The 12,993-nt window shown below is 39.4% G+C and overlaps 1 protein-coding gene across 7 annotated transcripts in view; it reads left to right on the forward strand.

The window, feature by feature from the left end:
* Positions 1-12,993, forward strand: part of SLC25A21 (solute carrier family 25 member 21) — a 396,958-nt gene that overhangs the window by 133,092 nt on the left and 250,873 nt on the right. The window contains exon 1 of one of the 7 annotated variants that reach the window (XM_039535494.1): positions 9,455-9,474. The exons of the other annotated variants lie outside the window; for them this stretch is intronic. The gene's annotated coding sequence lies outside the window, so the exon portion shown is untranslated. Of the gene's footprint in view, positions 1-9,454; positions 9,475-12,993 lie in introns of those variants that run through there. 7 annotated transcript variants of the gene reach the window in all.

Consider the following 12,993-nt stretch of genomic DNA (forward strand, 5'->3'; position numbering starts at 1 on the left):
CTCCAAGGTAAGCACAGAAGAGCTTTAATTGTCTTAAAGAAAAAGGAAATCAATTGTCACTAGTACAAATAATTTCATAATAAATAGACTGTATTCATTATGCCATCTCTTCAGTAAGGGATACTAGATGTGTATTGTTAATAGCTGCTTTTAATAAATCAAAGTTCTTCTTTTCTTCTGTTGTTCCTACTCCTATAGTAATGGCTTTCTTTTAGTCTGTGATACTTTACTACAATTTCTTTGTAGGACTAGTGGATTCATCAACAGTCTTCACAAATAATCAGCACATGTAACAGAGAACAGATTATAATTGAATAAAACAGCAAAGGCAATTCTAGTTGATAATTATATCACACAAGGCATATTCATCACGAGTTCTAAGTGGAAATAGCTTCTCAATATAAAGGCAGTTATAGTGGCCAATAGAGAAATAGATGACCTCAAAAAATGTCTGGTTTAACAAATGTATATCTTTAAATTGAAAATCTAATTATTTGCCTTAGAGTTTCACTGCTGGGAACTTAATGCAAGACCATGTTAAGTAAACTTATTATTTCCGTTTTTCGTTTAACCTGTGGGTTATAGTATGACCAATCTGTTTTATATCCTCAATCAACAGATGATTGTATTTGGTAATAATTTATCAAGAATAAAAATCTGTTTTTGAAACTAATCACCTCATCTTAGGTCTGCCCTTTTTCAAAACCACCATCTGATATTCATTTTGTCTGCAAGACAAACATACTGATGAAAATGCATCTACCACAGGATATAGCCAGTGGAATAAAGCAGTTCCATTCTTTGTATATATTCAGAATATTTTCTGTTTTCTCAACAGATGGACCAAATTTCAGTATTAAAGAAAAAATCAATTTTACATAGTACATAAACAATTTTGAACAAGTACATTTTGCATTTCTGTAGCAAAATGTCCAATGGAATTTGAGGTCAGCTCGGGCCATATCCGAGATGTGAGATTTGAAAAAAAGTACTTTTTTTTTAACTGAATTTTCTCTAATGAAAATGATGAAGCTCTGTGTTTAAAACCTGTGTTCTAATTCTGCTATGGATGTGTGGGCAGGTCTCCTATTAGAGTCAGTGGGAGCAATGTGTGCATGCATTTGAAGACTGAATTTGGCCCATAGTGTTTAAATATCTACTTTTAAAAATATTTCTTGTCTTCAGAAAATATTCTCCAGTAATGGGAACTGAATTCCTTTTAAAAAGAAGTGCAGAAGGCAGATAGATCTGTGTACAGAGGTTGCAGTATGAACCTCCCACACTGCTCTCCCAGTTATCTGACCAGCCAGAACCCCCTTCGGAATATCTAAATCTTCCAAGCATCCATTTCTTGCACCTTTCCAGAATAGAATTGCCATAAATACTAAAGTATAGGCTTGCTACAGAAAGCTCTCCACATGCAGAGCACCTGCAAATGAGTTTCCTGTTTGCTGAGCACTGACAGGATCATGCCCATGTAATTTTCTGAAATAAAATTTTGTCCCCCGAGGACTGAATTAAGAACACCAAACTCATTTTAATTTGGAGCTCAAACTAGATTTAGACTCTCTTCTCTGGAAGATCTGGTTGGGAGTTTTTTATGAAACTTTTTTTTGGTCAAAAATGCCGATTCATCAAAACCGAATTTTGGTGAAAAGATATTTGTTTTGACTAAACTTTTGTCAGGAAGGATTCTTAGGGCCATGGTGGAATTTCTGGTGAGAGAGAAACGCACCCCAGAATAGCCAGCAGCCTAGTGATTAGGACTATAGTTCTCTCTGTGACCAATGAATATTTAATTATTTATGCAAAATGACCACATCTCACCTTTAAATGGGGGGGGGAATTTGGCTGGCTGGCCGGCCAAATGAAGGAAACAGTGCTTTTTGGCTGGGGACCTGGGAGGGACGAAAACTGCTGCAAAAGGAGACTAGGGGCCAGCCTGGCAACACTAACTCATCCCCTGGGAACCGGATGGGCAGAAGGGCTTAAAGGGGACAGCCTTGTGCATGAAGCCCCCTTTTACACGGAGCAGGCTGAGGCAGTACCCACCCTCCCTCCCCTTTAGGTGATGAAATACCAGGTTCACTCAAGACCTGCTGTGAGATTATGCTACCCACCCCTTTTTAGGGGAGCTAGGAAGGAATTTTATCTTTACCACCAGATTGGCCTGGGTGCAGTTGATTTTTTTTTTTTGCCTTTCTCACAGCAGGCACAGTAAGGGCTCTGTTCATGCAGTAGGCTATATGTTGCAACTCTTTATGTAAATGTGTGTCACATGTCCAGTGAAGGTAGTCCATAGGGAAGGTATACAGTGACTGGATAAATGGATTGGAAATGGACTTGAAAGGAGGGGTTCGTTAAAGGGGACTCCTATGATTGTTACAGCAAGGAGCCAACCTCCCTTTCTTATTGCCCACCTTAACCCTCCTACAGAGTGGGGGTGGGGGGGCGCGGAGGGATAGTAAGTTCCCAGCAGTGGATTGGGAGGCGGGGGGGGGGGGGAAGGACCTGGATGGAAAAAGAGAGGGAGCTGGCAGAAGCCCCCCCAGGTAATTATGGAATAAACATGGTGTTACCTGCACTGTACACTTTCATCTGCCGGGTAGTCCTCAACATCTAATAATAAAGTTGTGGCCTAGTTAAATCTATCTCAAATGTCTCCTGTCCTTTTGGTATAGCTGGACAAAGGAACAACTCCAAAGGAGTGATTGACTGGGCTGTTCTGAGGTGTCTCTGTCTTACTTTTGTGAAAGGTTTCAGAAAGACTCTGTTTTGTTCTGCATTGGAATGAAAACAAATTCCAAATCTCAGAATTGTTCATAAAACAGAAATGTTGTTTTCCAGCCAGTCCTTACTCATTGTCTTACAGATGAAATGCTATCCAGATCTTTATAGGGTAATAAGCTCTAAGGTAAATCTCAAAAGGGGAAATAAACCTTTAAAGAAATATAATGTATGTCATTATTTTTAGTTTTTAAGAAGCGTATGTAAAGTAATTGGAGTTCTTCCAGTGTTCATTCTTTCCCAACTCTGCTGTATTTAAAAAACAAACAAAAAAAAACCCTCCGAACTTTTCCCCATGGAAGTAATGAAGTACAGTCAAAATTAGGAAGCTGGGGACTTTTTTTCAAGGTACCAAGTCTATATGTATTTGTCATGTTTTATCACAGACTATCTAGGTAGCAGTAGTAATATATTATTCAATGTTGACTGGAGCAGTATTGCAGTAACCAGTGTTTCGCAACAGTTTTCAAAATCAGTTTGTTTCAACTATTGTTATTTTTCACTAGATTTTTTTTTAACAAAACCTCAACTAAAGGACTTTTTTCCCCTAATTTTACTTGTGTGTTGGCCATGATACCAACTGTATTTTAGCTGACGAGAAGTTTAAAAAAAGAAAAAGCTTTGGAAAACAAAGAAGCTAAAAAATGAAATACAGCTGTTTGCACACAAATGAAAAACAGGAGGCCTAAAATCCTTACTACGGATTGGGTGGATTACTTGAAATGTGGCTCATTGTTTTGTAATAATCACCATTTATTTTTATCCGTTACAACGAACACTGACAAACTATTGGAAACAGCTTTAGCAATCCACTCCTGTGAGGAACCGGGAATGTGGACATACCTTTAACTTCTATTTTTACAACTTATATGTCAGGGGCCCTATGAAAACAAAACTGCAAATGTTCAAAAAAGCCATTTTGTAGATTTATATACACAATATTTGGTTTTATATACTATTTTTCAAATCTCAGAGATCCCAAAGTCTTTTACAAAGCAACATGCTGGCTATTGGTAGTGCAGTGGGTAGGCAAATGTGGCACCCAGCTTGAGCTCAGCAATAGGCTCTCACACAGCTTTGGACATATTTAGGTCCTTGTTTATTGAGAGAGGAAATTTTAGCCAGGACATTGGGATTATTTCCTCTCCCCCTCACCTTAAAAAAAAAAAAAAAAAAAAAAAAAAAAGACAAGGCATGAGATCAATTTCCACTTGGACAGCAACCAAACATAGGCAAGGATTTACAACTCTGCCATATATCACAGCACAGCAGGCTAAAATCTGGAGTTACAGTTCTCACCTCGGAATATTTGTTTTGAGTCTGTATAACAAGTAGTTCAGCCATTTTTAGTTATAAGGCAACAAAAGTAAATACTTTCTATGTTTCTTTTAACTAATAATATTTTAGCATCAGGCTAGCCTGGACTTCAGAAAAGCAGGCTTCGACTCCCTCAGGGAACTGATGGGCAAGGTCCCCTGGGAGAATAACATGACGGGGGAAAGGAGTCGAGGAAAGCTGGCTGTATTTCAAAGAAACCTTATTGAGGTTGCAGGAACAAACCATCCCGATGTGTAGGAAGAAAAGTAAATATGGCAGGCGACCAGCTTGGCTTAACAGTGAAATCCTTGCTCGTCTTAAACACAAAAGAATAACTTACAAGAAGTGGAAGATTGGACAAATAACCAGGGAGGAGTATAAAAGTATTGTCCAGGCATGCAGGTGTGAAATCAGGAAGGCCAAATCACACTTGGAGTTGCAGCTAGCCGGAGATGTTAGGAGTAACAAGAAGGGTTTCTTTAGGTATGTTAGCAACAGGAAGAAAGTCAAGGAAAGTGTGGGCCTCTTGCTAAATGAGGGAGGGAACCTAGTGACAGAGGATGTGGAGAAAGCTAGTGTACTCAATGCTTTTTTTGCCTCTGTCTTCACAGACAAGGTCAGCTCCCAGACAGCTGCACTCTGCAGCACGGTATGGGGAGGAGGTGACCAGCATTCTGTGGAGAAAGAAGTAGTTCGGGGCTATTTAGGAAAGCTGGACGAGCACAAGTCCATGGGGCCGGATGCGCTGCATCCGAGGGTGCTAAAGGAGTTGGCCGATGAGATTGCAGAGCCATTGGCCATTATCTTTGAAAAATAATGGCGATCAGGGGAGGTCCCGGATGACTGGAAAAAAGCTAATGTAGTGCCCATCTTTAAAAAAGGGAAGAAGGAAGATCCAGGGAACTACAGGCCAGTCAGTCTCACCTCAGTCCCTGGAAAAATCATGGAACAGGTCCTCAAGGAATCAATCCTGAACCACTTAAAGGAGGGGAAAGTGATCAGGAACAGTCAGCATGGATTCACCAAGGGCAAGTCATGCCTGACTAACCTAATTGCCTTTTATGATGAGATAACCGGCTCTGTGGATGAGGGGAAAGCAGTGGATGTACTATTTCTGGATTTTAGCAAAGCTTTTGATGCAGTCTCCCACAGTATTCTTGCCAGCAAGTTAAAGAAGTCTGGGCTGGATGAATGGACGGTAAGGTGGATAGAAAACTGGCTAGATGGTCGGGCTCAACGGGTAGTGATCAATGGTTCCACGTCTAGTTGGCAACCGGTATCAAGTGGAGTGCCCCAAGGGCCGGTGCTGGGGCCGGTTTTGTTCAATATCTTCATTAACGATCTGGAGGATGGTGTGGACTGCACCCTTAGCAAGTTTGCAGATGACACTAAACTGGGAGGAGTGGTTGATACACTGGAGGGTAGGGATAGGATACAGAGGGACCTAGACAAATTAGAGGATTGGGCCAAAAGAAATATGATGAGGTTCAACAAGGACAAGTGCAGAGTCCTGCACTTAGGACGGAAGAATCCCGTGCACTGCTACAGACTAGGGACCGAATGGCTGGGCAGCAGTTCTGCAGAAAAGGACCTAGGGGTTACGGTGGACGAAAAGCTGAATATGAGTCAACAGTGTGCCCTTGTTGCCAAGAAGGCTAATGGCATTTTGGGTTGTATAAGTAGGGGCATTTCCAGCAGATCAAGGGATGTGATCATTCCCCTCTACTCAGCACTGGTGAGGCCTCATTTGGAGTACTGTGTCCAGTTTTGGGCCCCACACTACAAGAAAGATGTGGATAAATTGGAGAGAGTCCAGCGGAGGGCAACAAAAATGATTAGGGGGCTGGAGCACATGACTTATGAGGAGAGGCTGAGGGAACTGGGATTGTTTAGTCTGCAGAAGAGAAGAATGAGGGGGGATTTGATAGCTGCTTTCAACTACCTGAAAGGGGGTTCCAAAGAGGATGGATCTAGACTGTTCTCAGTGGTAGATGACAGAACAAGGAGTAATGGTCTCAAGTTGCAGAGGGGGAGGTTTAGGTTGGATATTAGGAAAAACTTTTTCACTAGTAGGGTGGTGAAGAACTGGAATGTGTTACCTAGGGAGGTAGTGGAATCTCCTTCCTTAGAGGTTTTTAAGGTCAGGCTTGACAAAGCCCTGGCTGGGATGATTTAGTTGGGTTTGGTCCTGCTTTGAGCAGGGGATTGGACTAGATGACCTCCTGAGGTCCCTTCCAACCCTGAGATTCTATGATTCTATGATTCTAGCCAAATGAATGGTATGAGGCCACATTGTTGAAAATAAAAAACTTCAACAAACTTTAATGCAGCCAGAGCCTTCACACATAAGTGCCTATCTTCCCTAGAGCTGACAACAGGTGGTGGCACCCCCCGCAAAATATGCCAAACCTATTCACAACCCAGTTAGTGAGGATGGGGGAGTCCCATTACAATATCTATATTAAACTACATTTTGCAGGCTATTGCTCTATAATCTATGAACTTGTATGGCGCCATTACTATATTATCTATTGAGCTATAATGATGATTTGATCCTTATATTCATACAGCTTAATTATTTAAATTATTTGTAGAAGGCCGTTCCCATTGCAGCCACACTTTCAGCTCCTGGTATATAGGGCAGGAATGGATGTGGCTGAAAAATACTGTATTCCTTCAATTCCCAGCTAGTGGCTATCCCCAGTATTAGAAAGGAAGTCAGTGAAGGAATTGAGGCAGCAGGAGTTCAAAGCAGCTTGTTCAAATGAGCCTATTTCATTACAGCAAGCTAATTCAGTGTTGTAAGGACTGGTGGCTAGAACATATGAACAAGAGAGAAATATTTTTTTTTCTTGAAACTGTGGTGTTCGTCAATCTGTTGTAACCTAGAATATTTAAATATTGACGCATAATTATTTTTGCACATAAATATAATGTATTTGAAAACTTTTTTTCTTCATACAATTCAGTGTGCAAAATATTTATGGCCAATTTTTGACATCTAAATTATACATGCAAAACTGGGAACCTGGGGATAAAAAACTCACATAATTTCCTTTTCATACCTCAACATGTGTATTCCCTATAAACAATTTAGGCCCTTTTTAAAAAATAATGTGACTCTTAGTGGTTTTAGTGTTTGATTATATTAAGAGTTTTTTCCAATTTTTTAAATAAAATCTCTTTTGTTGGTTCACACAGTGACACAGGACTCTGAGTTACAGCTCTCAGATATGTTCCTTGTCTCATTAAGGAAATCTTAAGGGATAAGGACTGGTAGATGTGATAATTTTGAGAAAATAAAGAAACGGAAGGTGCACAAGTATTTTGAAGTTTTGATGTCCTTTATTTAGTATATGGAGAAGTCAAACTCTTCAGCTTATAAGTCTGTTGGACATGTCTTTCTTAACTGTTGCACTAGACTGTTGCACAACATTTATAACCTCTTAGCACAGTTCAGTAGCTGTTCAACATTTGAAGGCTAGAGCCATGAAAGGATTTTGGTGCCTAACTCCAAAACTTAGGTACCACAAAGATCCTCAAAACTACTACTCAGCTGCTGATTAACTCTGTAAGTACCTACATTTCCACTATAAAGTCCCCCAGGCATCTAAGTTTCTGGTGGCGGACATGCACACAGCCACCTCATTTAGGCACCCAAGCACCCCTGCAGGATCCTCACACTAGGCATTGCTCCTCTTTTTTTCACCTCCAGGGCCTGATCCAATAGGCTGCTGGAGAGCACACTGAACCCCCCACAAAATAGATGGCAGTGACAGCAGTGCCCCCTGCTTGTAACTTTTAGTCTAGTGGTTAGAGCACTCACCCAGGATGTGCGAAACGTAGGTTTAATTCCCCCCTCTGCCTGAGGTGGAGACAGGATTTGCACTAGGGTGTCTCATGTCTCAGGAGAGTGCCCTAACCACTGGATTATGGGATATTGTGGGTAAGTCTCTCTGGCTTTGTTGTTGAAGCTGTGCCATTTTGGTCCATTGTCTATTTAATGTAAGAGAGTATATGAATATAACCGTATAACCCGGTGGTTAGAGCATTCAGCTAGCAGGTGGGAAACCCAGGTTTCAGTCCCCCTTGTCCAATGCATGTTTAAAAAGATTTAAGGGGCACCACCATCTCCTCGGGAGTTTCATTGCAAGAAATGCCTTAGAGTGAGTAATTCCAGGTGAGAATTCATGACTAAGGATCTCAAGCAGAGATAAGCACCTTCCTATGGCCTAAATCGCTCTCCTCAGCACTTCCTACTGGTTAGCTTGGGGGCTCACTGCTCAGCATGTGGCTCTTCTGGGTCCCCTTCTTAGACACCTAACTCTTCTCATGCATTGTATAGGGAGCTTAGGCTCCCAACTCAGGGCTGTGGATTCCACTGGGTGGCAAGGTGCCTAAAAATTATGTGCCGCAATGCTCCGTGTTGCAGCACCCAGGCAACTTGGAAGATTGTCTTCATTATATTGTAATACAACTACTTTTCTGTATCTGGAAAAACAAGCAACTAAAAAATCCTAATACAGTACAAATGTGTTTAATAATATTTCTATTGTGTATTGATGCACTGAGATGTTATGAGTTATATTGTTATAGATTAATGTTGCTGAGCTTCAAGGATGAGCTGATTTGCAGTGTGCTTTGGTTCACATCTCATCTCCTAATAAAGTGTGCTCAAAGCATCCTAAAGCAGCCTTAAGTGAAAGTGTGTATTTTGTGTGTGTGTGTGTTGATATATATATAGGTTTAGTGGTATACAGAGATATATATGAACATTTAGTGGAAAAAAATCCCACCTGTTGTGTTGAGTGTGGAGTTTTGCTAACGGTGTTTTTGGGGCATTTTGGGTGGGGAGAGGTGTGGAGATGCTGGTTTTGATTTTGTTGTGTTGTTGTTTTAACTAATGTCACATACTACCATAATAGTGGATGGATATATTTTTATATTTTATAAATCACAAGAAGTAAAAATAAATTTAAAAATAAATATACATATGTGCACATTTTGTATGCATGTGTATATATTATTCTTATTAATGAAATGTTGACTTTATATTTATCTCTTATTTTAAGTAAAAGCATAAAAAGAATGGTTCATAGGTTTCCTTTAATCCTCTCCCCTCCCTCTCCCCCACCCCATTTAATCTGGCAGTTAGAATACATATTATATGTGAAATCAAATACTGGTTTAAGGTTGTTCAGTGTGTAGGCACCAAGCAGCTGATCTTGCAGAAACGTATGTGTGTGAGTAGGCACATTGATCTCAATAGGCCTACTCATGTGTTTAATGTTAAGCACATGCATGTGTCTTTGTAGGACCAGGGCCCAGGGAGATAAAGATGAAAAGGGAGCAGAATCTTAATTATTTAAGGTAATTTTGATATACATGCTGTGTGCTCATTAAGCTGCTAAGTATCATGTCACCATTTTTGGGAAAGGAGGTGGTACTGACAATATTTTTTATGTTGATCAGAACTTTTTGTGCTGAACAAAGGTAATGGATGATAATTTCTCTAGTTATTTTTGGATAAACTGTCAGAAATATGAATGAAGAATGGTACTTCCGTGAGGTGTAAAAAAACCAAAAACTGATAAAGTTAACAAGAGCCTATTGTGGTGGTATGAATGCAGGACTAGGAGCTAATGATCCTAAGTTTTAAACCTAGCTCAGATACTAATTTCTTCTGTGGGAAAGCCGCATAACATCTCATACTCTGCCTTTCCATCCAGTCAGGATAATGTATACTACCTACTTCTCACAGGTACTGCTTGTATCTTTATATAAGTTTGTTAGCACTCAGCTACCACAGTGATGAGCTCATTTCAACTACTGTACCTAAATAGTTAGAAAGATAGAGAGGTTGAGTATCTTCAACTGTCATTAAAGTTCATGGGAATTAAGGGCCCTCATCCCTACTGCCTTTGAGAAAGTCCCTATTAAATCATATTTGTCAGTTGAATTTTTTTCTAGACACAGTTGAAATTATATACGAATACATAATTACCTCATCAGTTACTTCATCTGTGTGTTTACAGTTTCAGTTATCGCATTTTAATATACCTTGGCATTTACTGTATTAATGGAGAAATATTCACATTTAGGCTAATTCATAAAAAATATGACTTTATAATGAACCCCAGTAATGACTCCTTATGAGTGGAGTGGGTGTTTTAAGAGGCCCATGTGAGATGGAAAGAGGGTGCATTGAAACTATGGCCAAGTAAGTGAACAGGACAGCAGTGGAGGAAAAAATGTCTCTGGGAGCAATGTTTTTATGAGCACTGGTGGAAAAACAGTCTGGCAAAGAAGGGTGAAGCTCCTATGCCAAGTTGAATGCAAAGCCACTAAAGAAACTTTTGGAACTCCAGTACATGTTTTGTGGAGTTTCCTTTGCAGCGTGTTTGCATATATTTGAGACCAGCTTGTCACAACTGGAATGGAGTCCTTCTGTACTTGACCTCTTGCACTATAACTATTGTACCGATTTACCTCAGGAATAGACAGTGGGTTAGGTAAGCGCATACTGCGTATGGTCATTCAGCATATATTTTTCCTTCCCCCAAACAGTGTCTAGCAAACCTTGCAGTTGCACAGAAAATGTTCCCATTCGCTCCACACTAATAGAGAAACAGTCTTAGTATAGGCTTAAACTACCCAAACTGTTAAAAGTGCCTGAAAAATACCTACCATGGCCCAAATCCTGCTCTCCTTATACAAGCAGCCCCATTGCAATCAGCCCTATGATTAAGCTACGCATGTGAGTAAGGCAAGCAGGCTTTTTAAGATCTGAACACCAAGGAGGCAGAAGAATTTTTAAGATACACCTCTACCCCGATATAACGTGACCCGATATAACACAAATTCAGATATAATGTGGTAAAGCAGTGCTCGGGGGGGGCTGCACACTCCGGCAGATCAAAGCAAGTTCAATATAATGCGGTTTCACCTATAATGCGGTAAGATTTTTTGGCTCCCGAGGACAGCGTTATATCGGGGTAGAGGTGTAGTGATAAGTAAAGTGATGAGTTAAAATTAAGAAAGAGAGAATACATGGGCTGAGAATTAGGAAAATCTTTCACCTAGTCAGATCAACAAAGTGCAGTAATGTCCCATGTGTAATGAAAGAAGAAAGATAAGGACAATAGAAAGTAATCCCTCATTGACAAAGGAGCCTTCATAGGTGACTGCCAGCTCTATCTATGATGATATGCACCTCATCTTTCAGCTTAACTTTTGGCACCTATAGCAATACAGATTAGAATTTTTTTTTAAAGCAGTAACATATAGCTTCTTGGTGGATCCCACAGGCTGGTCTCCTGATGGCTTTAAATTGCCTTTGGGTCTCATGTGATTATATGACTGTGGGACTGGCTAGACAACGCTTCCTCTGGTAGCAATTTAACCTTTAATTTTGAGGAATTTGTGCTAGTTACATATCTATGTACATCAGTAATGTGTTGTGGTTTGTGCTTTGCATATGTATTATCTGTTTCTACATACATTTTAAATTGAATCTGTGTTATATGAAATCGGCATATTGCCTTCAAAGACCACCTACAATCAAGATTCTGACATCATGTTTTTCTTGAAAGTCAGTGTGATAAATTGCACAAATCATGCTTTCCAGCCCTTTACTGTTCTTACTGGTGAGCAGTTTGCTAATCAGACAGAAGAGCAATAATTACAACAGTGCTCCCTGGATGCAAAAACATATACGTTTTACATATGTTGTATTCATTCTTTTATTTTGTATGAACAGTTGGGATTTTTCACTGTTCTTTCTTAATGTTCTCAATCCCCACCTGGCTTCTTGGCTTCATAATGACTTAAAGATTTTAAGGATTTAAATTTTTCTAGACTTCTCATTCCTACTTTTGATTTTAGTGGTGTCTCAAGAAAAAATGAATGATCAATAGCTACTTCTAATAAAGATTGTAGTTTTATTTCTTTTGTACATGTTCTGCAGTACAGAGGATTTTTAAGGATTAATTAATACTACTTTGTGTATTACTGTAGCTATTGGTCCTAATTAAATTCATTAAAATCTCAAAATATTAACGTGTGCCATAAAAACAGGATTCTGATTCAGCTATTTTAGTAATGCCTTAACAATGACAATATCATCATAAAATACAGGGATATAATGTTGTGTTTTGGATTGTATTTTTTAGGTTGCATTGTTTTTTCTTCTAAACTTTTAACAAGCTTAAACCAGACAATTTTCCAAGTATTTATAATTTTGGGAAAGGACTGACATTTATTTCATAATTCAAAGTAATCTTTATCCTTGAATAAATAATAGCCTTATTAATGGTTTTCACACATTAAATTTTATAATCTAAAAAGTTTTAAGTATTTGAGTTTCCAGATACAGTATCTGTTTCACTGCCATGGGAGATATGGATTCTTAGGAAGACAAAAGAAAATAGAGGCGCAAACAAAGCAGATAGATATCTTGCATTGCTCAAGTTAGATGTAGGGTAAGGTTTTTTGTGACCTATTTTAGGCTCTGATTATTATTTATTATTTGTATTGTAGTAACAACCAGATTCCCAAACCAAGATGCATTGTGATGGGTGCTACACTGACACACAGCAAGGGACAATCCCTGCCCTGAAGAGTTTACAAGCTAAATAAACAAGACAAACTAAAGGTGGGCGGGAAAACTGAAGTGAAGTAATACACATAAGGCCAGGAATAGAACCTAGATCTTCTAATGCCAAGTCCAGTGCTCTGTCCACTAAATCATACTTTTTCTGATGGTTCAACCACTTGAATTCATTGGGACCACTCTTATAGTTGAATTACTCAATTACTCAGACATTGCAGGATTGGCGCTTTAATATGTAGCAAACTCCATCATAAAATGATGCACTTGTTATTCGTTAC

The sequence above is a fragment of the Mauremys reevesii genome, linkage group 4 (genome assembly GCF_016161935.1).
Source record: "Mauremys reevesii isolate NIE-2019 linkage group 4, ASM1616193v1, whole genome shotgun sequence".
Classification (NCBI taxonomy): Eukaryota; Metazoa; Chordata; order Testudines; family Geoemydidae; genus Mauremys; species Mauremys reevesii.